We start from the raw sequence: 17,528 nt of genomic DNA on the forward strand, positions 1-17,528 counted from the left end.
TTACTTACTTCAACTGTCAGCCCCTGCCCAAGCCCACAGAGACCACCGCCGCCGCAGTCCCTGACCCACCCTTCCCCTGCTGCACGGGGCTCCTCCTTTGTTCTCAGGAAGCCGAAAAGGGAGGGATTGGTACTCTCGATCCAGGATACTCCTGCGCCCCACCCTACCTCCTGTTCCCTGTAAGGCACAGTGCTCCATGTTCCGGCGGTTTTCTAAATCCCCATGACCACCTGTGTGGTAAGAGTTATTTCTAATGTACAGTGGAAGATGCTGAGACTCTGGGAGGTTAAACGACTTGTCCAAGTGGACCCAGTGTGGTAAGCAGAATAACGAACCTTTCCAAACGTCCATGTCCTAATCCTCAGAATCTGTGAATATGTTAACCTTACATGGCAAAAGGGACTTTGCCAATGTGATTAAGTTAGAGATCTTGATATAGGGAGGTTATCCTGAATTATCTGGGTGGGTCCAATGTAATCACAAGGGTCCTTCAAATGTGGAAGAGAGTGCAGAAGAGTGATGTGATGTGAGGACGTCTCAACTGACCACTACTGGCTTTGGAGACGGAAGGTGAGCCAAGGAAAATGGGTGGCTTCTAGAAGCTGGAAAAGGCAGGGAAATTGCCTTTCTCTACTCCCGTCAGAAAGATTTTGCCCAATGAAACTGTGTTGTTTTAAACCACAGAGTTCATGGTGATTTGTTATAGCAGCAGCTGGAAACTAACGCACCTAGTGTAAGGCCAGTGGTCGCCGCCGTCGTGGCCATGCAGGTTCTCATTGAGTTCAGACAGATGGCAAAGAAACTGTGGAGCCAAAAAATGGTGGGCCATTCCTTTATTAAAGTCTCACAGCAGCTGATGAGCAAACACACAGGGAAACACTTCCCTCTCATTCAGGAGCTCCCAAAGCCCTGACACATTCTCCGATTCCACAACCAGGAGAATCTTCTCCGGTTCCTCCTAGAATCAAAGGCCCCACCAGTCTCAGCAAAACTTGCAAAAAGCCCCTCAGCTCTGGTTCCCCATCTGCACACCTTCTCTCTCTCTGCAAAACTGGCTTCTTCAGCACTCTGCATTCTCTCTGCTCTCCCTGCAAAACTGGCCGGGGCCCACAACAACCCCTCCTCCAGCAAACATTGGCAAAACAATGACCCCTCCCAAGCAGGAATGCAAGCCACAATTTGCAATCAACTGCCCTGCTCTGAGGACGACACGTGGCTACCCGGCACCATTTTTTAACAATAAAAGTGAGCAAACTCAAAAAACACAAATTTTACAAACTCATTTGCCCAGCACCTAGCTAGCTGCAGAAGTAGGATCTACACCCAGGACTGAGCCTCTGGTCTGTTTCTTCCACCCTCCCCGTCTGATGACTATGCTCTGTCCACCACCTAGGCTGCCTCTCTTCCGCCCACATTTTCTGAACTGAAAGTTGAGGTTGTGAGGGAAGATTAAAAATTGGAACAGAGGCTACATTTCACTTTCATCCTCTGATCTCTGCCTCCCCTTCCGGTCTTTGCCCTACTGCGGGGGGGGGGGCTGCTTAAGAGTTCTTAGAAACATGCTTCCAACAGCCCGTTTCTTGGGGGAGTGTCAGTGGAGAGTAGAGCCTGTGTAGCCATTTGGGCTGAGGGTGCGGAAGGGGCTAAAGTATTAAAACCAACAGCCTGCCTGCTTCTGCACTTTGCCTGGATTCTCTTGCTTAGGAGCTGGGTCTTTGAAGCAGAGAGTGGGTGAAATGGGAGGGGGCGTCTGAGTCTTTCTGCTCTGAGGCCCTTGCCAGTCTGGGTGTCTCAATGCAGGTTAAACATCTGTGTATCTGGGAACCTGGCTGTGGATGGATCCAGGGGCCTTGCTCCCCTGGAGTGTGGGGTGTCTTTGGGCAGTGTGTCTGTTCAGTCTCTGTGTCTGTGAGTGTGTGAATGTATCTACTCACACACCTGTGTGAGTGTGTGAGTTTGTGAGTGGACTTACTCACGCCCCGGTGTTTGTGCACATGTAAGAATGTCTATCACATCCCGTGTGTGTGAATAACCATGACTGGACTGTGTGAGTGTATGAACACATATCTCTGTGTCTCTGTGTGAATGAGTATGTCTACTTGCCATCAGGGTGAGTGTTCCAACATACCTCCCTGCGAACGTGTAAGTGTGAACATATGCCTACTCATGCTGCTGTATGTGAGTGTGAACATGTTCGCTTATACCTGTGTTTGTGAAGAAGTGAGCATGTAAGTATACAATCATGCCCACTGATGTTCCATGTGTTTTTGTGTACAAGTATATGTCTACTCACACTTCTGCTTGTGAGTGTGTATACATGCAGTGTGTGAGTGTGTGTCTACTTTCCTGCTGTGTAGGTAAACTTGTGAGTGCGAGTGTGTGCTCTGCCAGCCTGCGGGGGTGAGCGGCGGCTCCCCACACCTGCCCGCATTGCCTCACCCCTGTGACACAGCCACTAATGACTGTTTGCCATTGTCTGTGTGGCGGTGGCATCACCTGCACTAATGACAGTCTCCCCTGTCTAATGACCTGGCTTCTGCTCCATCATTTAGAAGCACAGGAGCACTTGGGGCCTGTGGCCAGAGAGATGATGACCAGCTCAACACATTTCCCGCTGGGGTGCCGGTGGGGATGGGAAGAAGCATAAATCCCACCCTCCCCCACAGCCCTCCAGGTGCTGGGCTGGGAATTTCAGCTGGCTGATGGCATTCCTGGGCGGGAGCCCTGGCTCGGGCCCTGCCCTCTGTCTCTGGTGTGGCTGCGTGGCTGCTACCTGAGCTGCTCTGGTCTGGGGCCACGGCTGGGGGACAAGAGCAGAGCGTCTGGGCAGCCCAGCAGTTCAGAGTCCAGGACAGGCAACCCTGTGTGGAGCCCTGCCACTGAAGACTCATTGGCTGACCCCATAAACATATCTTTTATTATTGAAATGAAGTTATAATCTCCTCTGGACTCAGAAGGTGTTGCTGGGGAGAAGCTGCTGGCCCTCTCTGTGGGTCCGCAGCAATTTGTTCAGTCTCTCATAGCTTTGAACCTGTTCCATCCCACTGGTGTTTCCCACGCAGCCTGCTTCAGGAGGGACTCACTAAAGGTTTTCTGAGTTAAGAAAAGCACCCCGAAACTAGATGTGTGACCTTGAAGTGACTTGCAGTGTCCTGCTCTGCAAACTGGGGATGCAACAGTGCTTGCTTCAGGCTGATTACATATACCAACTCCAGTCTTTACCATCCTCTTCAAGTGATTCTTTGTTTCTTTTTCTTTGGGGGGGGGGAGAGGATGGGAGAGAGATGAGAAGCATCAACTCATAGTTGTGGCACTTTAGTTATTCATCGACTGCTTCTCATATGTGTCTTGATGGGGGTGGGGGATAACTCCAGCTGAGCCAGTGACCTCCTTGCTCAAGCCAGTGACCTTCAAGCCATGACCTTTGGGCTCAAACCAGCGACCATGGGATCATGTTGATGATCCCACGCTTAAGCCAGTGACCCAATAAGCCTGTGCTCAAGCCAGTAACCTCAGGATTTCAAACCTGGGACCTTAGTGTCCCAGGTTGACACTCTATCCACTGAGGCACCACCAGTCAGGCTCAAGTGGTTTTCTTATTGTGCCCATTTTACAGATAGGAAAATCAAGGTCCAGGGCACTTAAGTACATCCATACAATTAGCAAGTATGAGAGCTGAGGTTCAACCCCAGGTCCATCTCTCCCTACATCCTACTGTAACCTCTGAGGAAAAGATCAAGTGTGTTGGTGGAGACACAGCATTGACACAGTCTGGTTCTGGAAGCTGGGGAGAGGGAACCTGGTCTCAGAAGGGTTTGCAGTGCTCCAAAGGAAGAAGCTTCCCTTGAAGAGATGTTTACCTCTTCTAGCTACTCCCCAGAGACTCCTGCCCTGATATTCCTTATCTGGGGCCTCCCTGGCAGTCAAGGCAAGAACCAGAACACGAGGAGAAGCTTGCTTATTGTTGGGAGTTTCTTTAGTTGCTTGATTATCGAGAGGAAAAAAAAAATCGCAGGAAAAGAGATGTGACTTAGATTTCAGTCTTCCTCGGCACTCCTTAAAAGAAGGGACTAATTCTCCAGCAACATGGGTTTTAATTAACACTGGGGACTCTCACACAAGTGATGACCATGGGAGATGTGGCTTTATGAGGACATTTGCAAAACAGCATATAAATTAAGACACTGGAATATTGGGAAAACTTGGATCTAAGCACCGAGGGGACGCGGGATAAGCGTTTCTAAGAGCTGGGTGGGGTTGGCTGGGGAAGGCTTTCTGGAACGGGGGGGGGGGGTATGAACTGGCTTGGGGAAGGACAGGTTTCCTTGGGGCGGGGGCAGGCAGGGGAGCAGCAGGCACCTAGCATCCCAGTGGCTGCATTCCTGAGCCATGTCCCGGAGCCCTGGCTCAGTGACCTGGTGCCCTGGGAATTTGCCCTGCCTCCTGGGTGGGGATTGTCCAGCCACTCGTCTGCCTAACCCTCTTGGTGCCATTCGGTAATGACATGGAAATGTGGTGTGACCTTGAGTCAGGTCCTCTCCAGGGAGTTTGGCCCAGTTTGGCCTGTGATCCATCTGGATGTCTTCTCTGAGGGGTGGCTGGGGAAAGAGATGAGGGAGAAGTGTGGGGTGGAGCTCTGGGGAAGTGGTTGGAGATTTAGAGAGATGGAGGGGAATGATGAAAAGGTCTGTTGCCTCCCTTGAAGGGGGTCCGGGTGCCTGATAGGGTGGACGGTGGGCCTACAGTGACTGGGCTGCCTCGGGGCTAAGCCTGGGTTTGGGGCAGTGGAGGGAAAGCTCAGATACTCAGAGCTCCTGAGCGGGAAGGGCCCTCAGTCTACTCACTTCCTTCCGAAAGGGACCTGGAGGGCTAGGAGTAAGGAGGGGGATGGAGTCTATGTGATCAGATGAGAATGAGATGAGGAGGAACAGGAGCACCTGAGGGGTGACCCTCTAGACCTGGGATGAGGGCTTCGCCTTGCGTCAGGGGGCTAGCCCTGGGGTCCAGCAGGGCTTCCGACAGAGCTCCACAGCACCTGGATGTGGATGACTCTCCACCCTCGGGAGCACGAGAGCAGAGGCCCAGGGCTCCCACCAGGTCTCTTGGGCTGCATTCTAGGAACTGCAGCCTGTCCAGCGAGGGCTGGGTGGTGGGCTCTCTTTCCCCTCACCACAGACTTCGTGTGTTTGCTGAGGAGTATCTGGGAAAGGCATCCTGGGGTGGCCTGGGGAAGGAGGGGCTAAGGATCAATGCACGGGGGAACTTTGGGCTGGGGTTGACTCTTGGTCAGTCCCCACCTCTAGCGATGCCCCGAAGCTGTCTCAAATAAGGATGGAGGCATCTATTTGGGGATTCATAGTCATTTTTAACTGGCATTTAAATGCATGCCTCAAGCAGCCTCAGTTATGAGAGTACTGACCATTCATCTCCTGTCCAGCAAACTCTCCATGCTTTAAAACAACAGCATCATTCAGGGCTGGTGGTTTGGAGCATAGAGACAATGATCCTTGGGGAAGAAGTGGGAACTTCTCCTACCCTCATTCATTGTCCTTTGGGGAGAGGGGGGATGTGGGGGGGGGCTATTGGGCAGCATGAAGGGTCATGGAAGCAGAACACTAGATGGTGGGTCACTAGTCAAAGGCCATATGTGGAGGCCAGAGGCACCTCAAATCTGAGCCCTGTGGGGATGGCTCTGATGTTACCCCACACATCTTGTCCTTGGGCTCTGTGCCCAGGCCTTGCTGTCAACACCTGCTCTATGTACCAGCGCCTGGCAAGCACAGCCATGAGATCATGGGGTGGGGTAAGTTGGCCAGTCTCGATTTCTGCTGGAGCTGCAGCAGGTGCATGGCAGAGCTCTGGGCCCGGCGCCTCTGTAATCTCCTTCTTGGCCCCTTCCAGGGAGGCGGCTTCTCTAACCAGCCAGTGTGGTCTCATCCACATCAGTCCCCAGACTCCAACAAAGGTGGAACCCTGGCTTGTGTCATGGAATGAAGGCTTGAGATTAGACTTCAAGAAGGACTTCCTACTCAAGAGATGGGATGGTGGGATAAGGGAAGAGGAAGTTAAAATTAAGGACACGTGCTAATAATAAGCTCCTCGTTGAGGCTTATTTCGTGTCCTGTGCTGTGCTAAAGTTCTTTGCAAGCAGTTCCGGTGAAATCTTCACCATGACCTTGTGGAGAATGGCAATGCAGGCTAAGGTTTCACAGCCAGTAAGCAGGGAAGCTGGCAGTAGCACCCAAGTCTCCAGCTCTGGTGTGAATCTTGAGGTCCAAGGAGGTGGGCCACTGGAGGGCCATGCAGGCTCCCAGTGCGTCCTCACTTCTTCATTGAGCGTTCAGGGAGGAACAGGACAGGGTGCTTGAGGGCAAGAGTTGGAGGTTAAACAGGCAGGAATGATAAGAGGTGAGTTCATGTTCCAGAAGGTGAAGTCAGTCACACAGAAGTGGGTGGGCTTGTTTCTGTTTGGCACATCTTGAGTCAGAAAGGAAGCAAATGTGTCAGAACTGTAGCAAAATGGAGCAAGGTGAGATAGCAAGGCCTTCTGACTTCCCAGGCTGTGTGTCATAGTCACATGAAGAGAATGTTCTCTTGAGAAGGAGAGGAGGCCCTGGCTGGTTGGCTCAGTGGTAGAGCATTGACCCAGTGTGTGGATGTCCAGGGTTTGATTCCTGGTCAGAGCACACAGGAGAAGCCCCCATCTGCTTCTCTAACCCTCTCCCCCTCACTTATCTCTCTCTCTCTCTCTTCCTCTCCTGCAGCCATGGCTCGATTGCAGTGAGTTGGCTATGGTCGCTGAGGATGGCTCCATGGCCTCTGCCTCAAGTGTTAAGAAGAGCTTGGTTGCTGAGCAACACACAGATGATCAGAGCATCGCCTCCTAGTGGGCTTGCTGGATAGATCCCAGTCAGAGTGCAGGTGGGAGTCTGTCTCTCCTGCCTCCTCTCCTCTCGCTGAAAGAGAAAGAGAGAGGGGGGGGGAGTGGTTTGAAGGGCTCAGCCTGGAGCTGGGGAGATGGGCAACCTGATTTGGGGGTCTTCATGCAGGTGTGTGTGTGTGTGCACGTGCACACTTATGGGTGTCCACAGTCTCTGGTGATGCACTTTCTTCCCCCAGTTGGCTCTGAGCCCTTCAGCAGCATCTGTGTTGTACCTCGGGCACACATAGATTCCCTTGCTGATGATCTGTAATGTACTCTCTATTTGGGTGCAGTGCTGTCTTGATTATCAGCCCTTCTTGTTCTCCAAATGTCCTCCAATTTGGCAGACTACTTATTCTAGTTCTGATATCTGCACTTTTACTCCCAGGAAGTTTCCTCTGCCCCTTATGCAAGGACTCCCACCCCTAATCCCCTTCCCCTTTCTGATGATGAGCTGGGTCCAAGATTTTGCTAGTGGTGGACATATCTTGCTCCTTCCTTATGAGTCCACAAATCTACCTTGGCTCATTCACGCCTATATTTCAGTTTCCACAGGACTGGACCCACTGGAGCAAGTTCCCACATGCTTACAGCACAAATGCGTGGAGACGAGAGATGCATGATGACTCCTGGCATGTAACTGGGGTCAGCCCTTGGACGTGCCCTGTCAGGTGCCATGGTGGCTGCTGGCCCTTGTTTGCTCTTGGTGTGCCAGTCTGTGCTCCATGTCAGTGGGTCTGGGGTCAGATCCTGTGTTTTAAGATGTGGTGGTAACACACACATAGAATCCTAGGATGTCAGGGGTGCCAGGAACTCTGGAGAACATCAAGGCTCGCGCCCTCCATATGCAGGCAAGCCACCCCCAGAGAGGAGGGGCCTTTGCCCAGGATCACACAGTATTTTGAAGACACTGTGAGTCTCCTGACCCCATTCCACAGCTCTTTCTATCATGCCATATTGCCTTCTATGTCATATTGAAAAGCCTCTCTCTCTTTTTTTCTCCTGTCTCTGTACTTTAATCACGTTTCCCCTTCTCGAGTTCAGCTGTCCAGCTCTGCCATTCTTCAAGGCCTAGCCTGGCCCTCCTCCACTCTGGAAACTACCTGATTCCTGTCATCTACCTTCTTCTGCACTATTAGCAGCACATCTTGCTAATTTCCATTTCCTAATTGTCTGCAACACAAATTAATACTTTATTACTTGATGCTCTAATGACCTGGGTTCTAACCAGGCTCAATTGCTGCATGACCTTGGGCTACTTACTTAACATTCTTAATCCTCTGTGTTTCTCATCTGTAAAATGGGGCAGGCATTTGAGACTGAGCAGCAGCTGAACTCAGAGGGCTCCACTTGGAAAACAGAAAGATTGAGACCTGAGGCATGGTGGGTGTGGGTGGGGGTAAGGACAGAAAGGCAGGCAGGGTCCAGATGGTGGGGGGCCTCAGTTGAGAGAGGTTAGGCTATTGGCAATGTGAAACCCTCAAGGCATTTTTTTTCTTTTTTTTTTTTTTTGAGACAGAGCGAGAGTCAGTGAGAGGGATAGATAGGGACAGAAAGACAGGAACGAAAAGAGATGAGAAGCATTAATCATCAGTTTTTTTTGTTGTGGCACTGTAGTTGTTCATTGATTGCTTTCTCATATGTGCCTTGACTGTGGGGCTACAGCAGACTAAGTAACCCCTTGCTCAAGCCAGTGACCTTGGGTCCAAGCTGGTGAGCTTTGCTCACACTAGATGAGCCCGCGGTCAAGCTGGTGACCTCGGGGTCTCAAACCTGGGTCCTCCGCACCCCAATCCGACGCTCTATCCACTGCGCCACCGCCTGGTCAGGCATCAAGGCATTTTTAGAAAGAGAGTAATAAACCCCACCTAGAGTTTGTGGTGTCCGAGAAATGGATGGAAAGTGTGTGGGCTTTGGAGCTGACAGGTCTGGATTTGCATTTCAGCTCTGCCACTGGTTAGCAGTGTGATGCTGTGTAGATTGCTAGATTGCTCTGAGCTTCCTTTTTCAAATTGCAAAATAAAGGTAAAATAAAGACACGGGAAGGATAAACTGAGACAGTATCTGTACATTGCTTAGCTGGAGTCTTGTACTTAGTAAGTACTTAATGAGCAGTCGCCATTATTGCTGGTTTGCTTTTGTCACCTGAGAGCGTCCATCTGCCTGTCTCCTGGCCTGGCTCTGTCCCTGGGCCCACCTGGGCCCTGAGTGATGGGCTTATTCCTTCCCTTCCAGCTTGGAGACTTTCCATGGACAGGGCCTACATGTCGTGTCTCCCTGCTCTAGCTGTTCCAGGAAGTGAAGGTCCTGGGGAGGCTGTTGAGAAGAGAGTAATGTCACACTTTGGGGTCCTGGGTGGCACTGCAGAAGCCCCAGAGACCAGCGAGTAGGCTGTGTGCATGGGGGTTCGGGTCCTCTTGGCCAACCATTGGCATTATGTTGTCTGAGGGGATTGAGGATGCAGAGAGCTCTGTGTGCCCCCAGTCTCCTAGCTGGGCTGCCAAGTCAGCTCTCCCAGCCAACTGTCCTTGGGGCCTCAGGCGCTGTGGAAGGCCTGCTTCCGCTAGCTCCTGCACCCCTGAAGAGGGGCAGGTGCAGCGCTCAGGGAGGGAGCAGGGGGTGAGGGCCGAGGAAAACGGAGGGCCAGCCACACAACCCCTGTCTCCACCGAGTGTCTCCTTGGCTTGCACTGGTGGAGAGGGGAGCCAGACACACCGTCAGTGAAAGAGTTCCAGTCTAATAATTAGTAGACAATATTATAAAACACCCACTATGAGATGAATAGTATGTCAGGTGTTGAGGGTAATCATTTGGCAAAGATCGACTGGGTCCTGTCTGCACAGAGGGGAGTCAGACAGGCCTGGGGGGGGCCAAGCACAGCAGGTTACAGGAACTCTGAGGGCTGCACCTCGACTGGGTCCTGTCTGCACAGAGGGGAGTCAGTCAGGCCTGGGGGGGCAAGCACAGCAGGTTACAGGAACTCTGAGGGCTGCACCTCGACTGGGTCCTGTCTGCACAGAGGGGAGTCAGACAGGCCTGGGGGGGCAAGCACAGCAGGTTACAGGAACTCTGAGGGCTGCACCTCGACTGGGTCCTGTCTGCACAGAGGGGAGTCAGACAGGCCTGGGGGGGCAAGCACAGCAGGTTACAGGAACTCTGAGGGCTGCACCTCGACTGGGTCCTGTCTGCACAGAGGGGAGTCAGACAGGCCTGGGGGGGGCAAGCACAGCAGGTTACAGGAACTCTGAGGGCTGCACATCGACTGGGTCCTGTCTGCACAGAGGGGAGTCAGACAGGCCTGGGGGGCCAAGCACAGCAGGTTACAGGAACTCTGAGGGCTGCACTCCATCTGCCCGTGTGGGGCCAGCGGGACCGGAAAACAGTTATGGGGCTGGAGAGCAGACACCGTGGCTGGACGGCATTGGGAGTGTTGTAGGGGAAGGGGTTGGCGGAGATGAGGCCAGACAAGTATGCAGGGGTCTTGAGGTCACAGGGAGGAGTGTCTCAAGTGGAGGTGGGAACCACTGAAGGGTTTTTAAGCAGGGAGGAGACATGGCCAGATGCAGGGGCTGCAGCACTGTGGGAGTGAAGAGGATGGGGTGGTCTGACTCCAGGGTTCGTGGGGGAGGGAATGATGAGGGCATGGCATGCTTCTGGGGCTGAGAGAGGGTAGGATGATTATGGAGAGGGTGTGTCATTCTGGAGCCAAAAGTTGAGGTGGGTCTGCAGCATGGAGGGCTGGGACTCCACTGGCAGGGGGTTTGGAGCCCAGGTGGGTGTGTAGGTGGGATACAGGGCAGGCCTGAATCAGGGCCCGGCTGGAGCAGGCAGGTGGGGTGCAGAGCAGTGCTGAAGGGAGAGCAGCTGGGGCCTGGCTGGGGCCCTGGCGCTGCCACCTCTGGGCAGGCCTCCAAGTCTGGTCTGCTCCACAGGTCCCCAGATAAGATAAGCCCTCAGTGATCCCATTTGAAAAACGGAGAACACAGTGCCTTTCTCCCTGCAACTCAAGAGTGTCTGATTAAGGGATAATCTCTGTTCCCCTATCTGGGCCTGAGTTTTGGGACACAGAAGGCGGGACAGGCAGAGCCTGTGGCTTAACAGGCTCCCACTGGCCACAAAATGGTCTGAGGTGGGCTGTGGGCATGATGACCAAACTCTGGGAGTGCTCTGGGAGGAGCTGAACTGACAGGGTTTTGGAAGTGCGTCCAGGGTGAAAAGCCACTGGAAAAGGTCGTGGATCCAAAGCCCCCTCATTTCTCTGTACTCTGGGCTGCTCTCTCAGGGCCTACCACCCAATCTTGTGACATGGGACCAGGCCCCCAGGGCTGGGGATACAGGGGAAGTGGGTGATGCCTTAGTCACAAAGGAGTAAGAGCCCTGGACTCACCTAGCTCTGAGAGTATCTTTACAGCTCATTTTCCAATTCTACAGAGCCCTGAATAGGAGCCACAGGCCCACGAGCTGAGTGACTGGGGTAGAAAGAGGCTCATACCCCAGTGGCCGCCTGCTCCCAGGGCACCTCTCACCCGGCTGTTGTTGGAAGTTGTCCCCATGTGGCTGTTAGGCAGATAGGAGGTTGGGGTGGTTGGTGTGCTGAGGCTGAATACATCCCTCAGGGGACTGCCGCTTCTGGGGGCAGGGGGCAGGGGGGGCCAGTCATCTCAGGAGAGGGAAAAGGGCCCCGCCCACCCCATGGGTTCCTGTCTCTGGAAAAGGCACTCTCTCAGGCTCTTCACACTGTCTCTGTGCCTCCTCCTCCTCTGATCTTCCTCCTCCTCTCTCTCATTCCCTCCTTGACTCCTCCCCTCTATAGTTTCCATTCCATTGCTGGTACTATCTTCTCCATCTCCCTCATTCTCTCTTCTCTGTTCCTGGCTCCTCTGTCCCCCCACCCCGCCCCCAGCACCTCCTCATCTTCCCTCTTGTTCACTCACTGGCCCCCACTCAGACTCCTCCAGAGTTCCAGCTGCCCATTCTCTCCTTTTGGATCAAGATGCCATTACACACACACTGCAGGGAATCTGGGCTGTCTTCTCAAGTTGTGTCTCTTGAAGACTGGCTGAGCCCCAGCTTGAGGCCCCAGCTTGAAGCCCCAGGGTGCTCCAGCCACCATACTGCTGCAGGCAGTGGGAAGATAGTGTCTGAGGCTCTTCAGAGTCCCAGGCTGGGACTACGGACTGGGCAGTGACCCCTGGAGGTGAGGCTCAGGATTGCGGCTTCCTGTCAGTGCCCTGCCTCTGTTCAAATTCTCACCCTAGGTACCCTGCAGGTCACACAGGTATGCTTGAGTGTGTGAATGGTGTGTGGACACATGGGCATAGTATGTCATGCATACATGCAGGTGTGTGTCTGGTGCGGGTGTGTGATTTTTTTTTTTTGTATTTTTCTGAAGCCGGAAACGGGGAGAGACAGACAGACTCCCGCATGCGCCCGACCGGGATCCACCCGGCACGCCCACCAGGGGGCGATGCTCTGCCCCTCTGGGGGGGTCGCTCTGTTGCGACCAGAGCCACTCTAGCGCCTGGGGCAGAGGCCGAGGAGCCATCCCCAGCGCCCGGGCCATCTTTGCTCCAGTGGAGCCTCAGCTGTGGGAGGGGAAGAGAGAGACAGAGAGAAAGGAGAGGGGGAGGGGTGGAGAAGCAGATGGGCGCTTCTCCTGTGTGCCCTGGCCGGGAATCGAACCCAGGACTTCTGCATGCCAGGCCAACGCTCTACCACTGAGCCAACTGGCCAGGGCTGCGGGTGTGTGATTTGAGTGCGTACATTCTGCTGGGTGTCCATGTCTGTGTGTGAGTGTAGAGTGCACACACAAGCACATGTGATAGTGGAAAGGCACCTGTTTCTATGGATACCTGGAAGAGCTGAGGGCTCTGCTACATAGGAGCTCATTTGTACCTGGGGACACCATAAGCATGGGAAAAGCGTGAAGACAGGGCCTACATGTGTGAGGGAATGAGGGAGCTGTATGTTCACAGCGCTGTTCTCACTGCCTGTGACAGGCCCATGTGTACATGTGTGTTTCCACTGTAGTGTGCGGAGTAGGAGACCCCTAGGGAGGTGACCGTGTGGGTCTGCAATGCCACAGTAACACGTGAATAGTACAGAAGGCCTGGGGGAAGCTGTCTTTGTGTACATGTGAAAATGAGTTTTTCTAGACCAAGGGTGGGGCTGGGCTGAAAGTGGAAGTAGTTAGTGATTTATAACCTTTTAAAGAAATGCCTTGGCCCATAGCTGAGGCCCCAGACACAGTGAGTCCCATGCATTGCTTAGGTCTGACATCATCCAGACACCTGAAACCACAGGAATGCGAGGAGGCTGCCTCCCTCACCTGCCCACCCACTGGAGGCCGAAGCCAGTGGAAAGCACACACATCTTTTGCACTGAAGCACCTCTTGGGTGCAGAGACATACTGGCCAACTGATGCTGCAGTCCCAAGCAGAGAAAGCCTGGCTCCCTCAGGAGAGCCGAGTGGGCCTCCTGCGGCTGCCTTCTAAGACTAAGCAGCCACAGAGCAGAGAGCAGAGAGCCTTTGATAAGAACTAAGTGAACAAATGGTGGTTTCCAGGAGTGGTGCTGTCTGACCCCAGGGGTTCCCTGAGGGTAAGTGGGGAGCTGTACTTAATGCTGGGAGATTGACTTTGTATTTTTGTGTGTGACAGAGACAGAGAGAGGAACAGACAGACTGGAAGGGAGAGAGATGAGAAGCATCAATTCTTTGTTGCAGCACCTTAGTTTCAGTGATTGCTTTCTCATATGTGCCTTGACTTGGAGGCTACAGCAGACCAAGTGATCCCTTGCTCAAGCCAGCGACCTTGGGTCCAAGCTGGTGAGCTTTACTCAAACCAGATGAGCCTGCGCTCAAACTGGTGACCTCGGGGTCTCGAACCTGGGTCCTCTGCATCCCAGTCTGATACTCTATCCACTGAGCCACTTACTGCCTGGTCAAGCTGGGAGATTGACTTTTGATTCACCTCTGCATAATTCTCTCTGAACTTTCCTTTTCTTCTTTCTACAAAACAGCAGAAATCCCCCACAAGGTCATTATACCAATAAAATGTGGTGGTGGGCCTGGTACCTGTAGAAGGTGCTCAGGAAATGACAGATAACTCTTGTCTGAGGGCCAACAGCTGCCCTGAGCCCCTTCACATTTACCCTTAGACCAGCTATGAGTTAGCTACTGCTGGGCAGCAGGAACCCTTAGGGTCCACTCTGGAAACATGAGTCAAACCAAGGTCCTTGAACAAGGAGGTCACACTGGGCTCAGATGCTGGACTCAGGTAAGAGTGGACATGTGCCTGGCTGCCTTCTTATCACCATATGTTGTTCCAGTAACCAGACATCAGGAGGTGGGAAGTTAAGGCTCTGAGGCTGAACTGAGCACTCCCAGGTCTGTAGGCTGAAGGTGTTGACACAAACTCTGTGATATCCAGATGCCTTTCACGTAGAATACCCTGAATAGGGCCCTGGGTTGCCCTACAAGGCCTTGCTTTCATAGCTGTTGCTCTTGCTGCTGCTGGGGAAGACTCTCCAGCCCTGGGGCCAGGCCCAGGGTGGGGACTCCTTCATCTTCATTAAAACTCTTACATCTAGCTTGCCAGGCTCAGAGCCCCATCTTGGTTCTTGAGAACCTCTTTTATTTATCTAGATCCCAGTGGCCTCCAACCAAGACTCTGATGAGCTTTTCCCAGGCTTTTGGTGAACATCTGAGACATGGAAATTCTTACTCTGAACTCTCCTACACCCCTTACTTTGGGTAGGGGCACCTGTCTTTTCTCATTGCTGTAAATTGTAAACATTCAGCACAACGGACAGCGCCCACGCCTAAGGTGGGCTAAGGTGGGGATGAGGGTGTCTGTACCTTGCAGTGGTCAAAATTTTAGCTACTGTACACATATCCCCAAAGCTTGGCTTTTATTTCTAGAAGCCATTGCTTCTCTGGAGCCAGGAACTTATTGGTTTTTTAGGACAGTAAACTAAACATACCATTCTAGACATTCACGTACATGATGTAATTTAGGATGAGGTGCCTCAGAGCACCTTTGCAGGTAGAAAAGTGGAGAGAAGTAGTGTGGTGATGGGGCTTGTCTCTGCCACCCAGACATGCAGAAAGTCAATAACACACACACACACACACACACACACACACACACACACACACACACTGCACTCACTGAGCACCTGCTATGGACCAGCCCTGATTAGGAGCCGAAAGAGAGTGGATTGGAAGTGTGATGTGGGGTTGACTGCATGGCTGTCGCCTTGCAGCAGCTCACAGTTGCACAGAGGAGATATGTGTCAACAAACAGTTACTTCTTTTCTGTTCTTGCAATTTGCAGAACTATCTCAGTGAAAACATGAAACCTATTAAAATATGCAAAAAACGAAGCAGCAGCTTGGCCGGGCAGAAAAAACCCTCAGTGACCTGCCCTTGGAACACTGGCTTCCCAGGCAGCCCTCTCCTGGCTCCACTGGCAACTGCACCAGAAGGCCCTGCCCACTTCTGCTGGGACAGAACACTAGGGAACTGGCAAAGAGGCCCAAGGTCGACAGCGCTTGGTGACTGTGGATTAAATCCATATTTATGTATCAACAACATGACAATGTCAGAATAAAAGATTGTCTTCTCTTCCCTCTCTCTCTCCCCTTCTCTTCCCTCAGCTCTTCCTCCTCCAAACCTTGAGGCCTGATGGGACAGGCTTGGTGCTAGTGGACTGTGGAAAGTGTCCTGGTTTGCTTCACCTCCTGCCCTAAGCCCCAGAGGCCATAAGCTTTGGACCTCCTCTTAACTACTCAGTGCCAAGGTTCCTCATGTGAGCCATGGCCCCAAACCTCCAGCCCAGCCCTCCCTGGCCCGGCCTCTGATCACCTGGAGAGAGAGCTGTTTGCCTAGCCAACACTTGGCAGTCTGTCCCTAACTGTCAGGACAAACAGGTTTGCCTGACCCAACTGGCAGCAGCTTTTGTTTTTAGAGAGATAAAGAGTCAGAGCTTTTGGTCACAGCTGAAATAAAATTTATGGACTTTATTTTATTTTGAATCATTTCCACCTTACAGAAAAGGGGCAAAAATAGTACAAAGAACTTTTCTTTCAGATCCATTTGATGTCACCTTCCCCCCAAAAATTTTAATGTGTATTCCTTACAAACAAGGACATTCTCTCTCTCACTTAACCACATTACAGCCATCAAAATCAGGAGACTAATATTGATACATGACTGCCATCTAATCCTTGGATCCCATTCAAGTCTTACTAGCTGTCTCAATAATGCTTTCTTTTTTTTTTTTCCTGTGGGAGACACAGAGAGAGTCAGAGAGAGGGACAGACAGACAGGAAGGGAGAGAGATGAGAAGCATCAATTCTTTGTTGCAGTTCCTTAGTTGTTCATTGACTGATTTCCCATATGTGCCTTGACCGGGGGGCTACAGCAGACCAAGTGACCCCTTGCTCGAGCCAGCGACCTTGGGCTCAAGCTGGTGAGCCTTGCTCAGACCAGATGAGACCGTGCTTAAACTGGCGACCTCAGGGTCTCGAACCTGGGTCCTCCATATCCCAATCTGATGCTCTATCCACTGCGCCACCACCTGGTCAGGCTCAATAATGCTCTTTATAGCAAAAGCTTCCAGTTCAGAATCCTGTGCAACTGCAGTTTGCTGTCATGTGCTTTTAGTCTCCTTTAGTCTGGAACTGTTCCTCAGTCTTAATTTTTGTGACCTTGACACTTTTGATGTTGACTAGCCAGTTGTTTTGTGGTATGTCCCTCAATTTGAGCTTGTCCAATGTTTCCTCATAATTAGATTCAGGTTGTACATTTCCGGCAGGAAGACCACAGCAGGAAGTGATGCTGTGTTCTTCCTAGTGTAGCCTATCAGGCAGTGCACAATTTCAGTTTGTTCCGTCACTGGAGAGGTTAACTGTGGTGACTCAAGATGGTATCTGAAAGGTTTCTTTGCTGTGAATTACTTTTTTCCTCTTTGCAATGAATATGCACTTTGTGGAGAGACATTTTGAGACCATGTCAATATCTGGATCCTCATCAGATTTCCTCCACTAGTTCTCTCCTTGCTGATGTTTCTTGGTTTAATTATTGCTATGGTTACAAAATCCCTTATTACTTCTACATTTATTACTTGGCATCTTCTGTATGGGAAAACCCCCTTTATCTTCTTCACATTTATTCATTCATTTATGTTATATCGACTCAGGGATTCCTATTTTATTCATTATTTATTTTGATACTCAGGTCAGTGGGAGCCCCTTCAAGCTGGCTTCTGTGTGTGATACAACCCCTCCAATCTTTAAGCACTTCCTAATTTTCTGGAACAAGATAGTCCTGATTCATCTTGTGATTTCTCTGTCCCAGCCCTGAAATTAGCCATTTCTCCAAGAAACTTAGTTTCTATTAGTGGAGAATAGTCTCTCTCTCTCTCTCTCTCTCTCTCTCTTTTTAAGTGAGAAGGAGGGAAGATAGACATCAGCATGCTCCCCAATAGGGATCCACCCAGCAATCCCTGTCTGGGACCAATGCTCAAATGAACCAAGCTATCCTCAGCACCGGGGCTGATTCTTGAACCAATCGAGCCACTGGCTGCACGAGGAGAAGAGAGAG

The sequence above is a fragment of the Saccopteryx bilineata genome, chromosome 1 (assembly GCF_036850765.1).
Source record: "Saccopteryx bilineata isolate mSacBil1 chromosome 1, mSacBil1_pri_phased_curated, whole genome shotgun sequence".
NCBI classification, from domain to species: Eukaryota; Metazoa; Chordata; class Mammalia; order Chiroptera; family Emballonuridae; genus Saccopteryx; species Saccopteryx bilineata.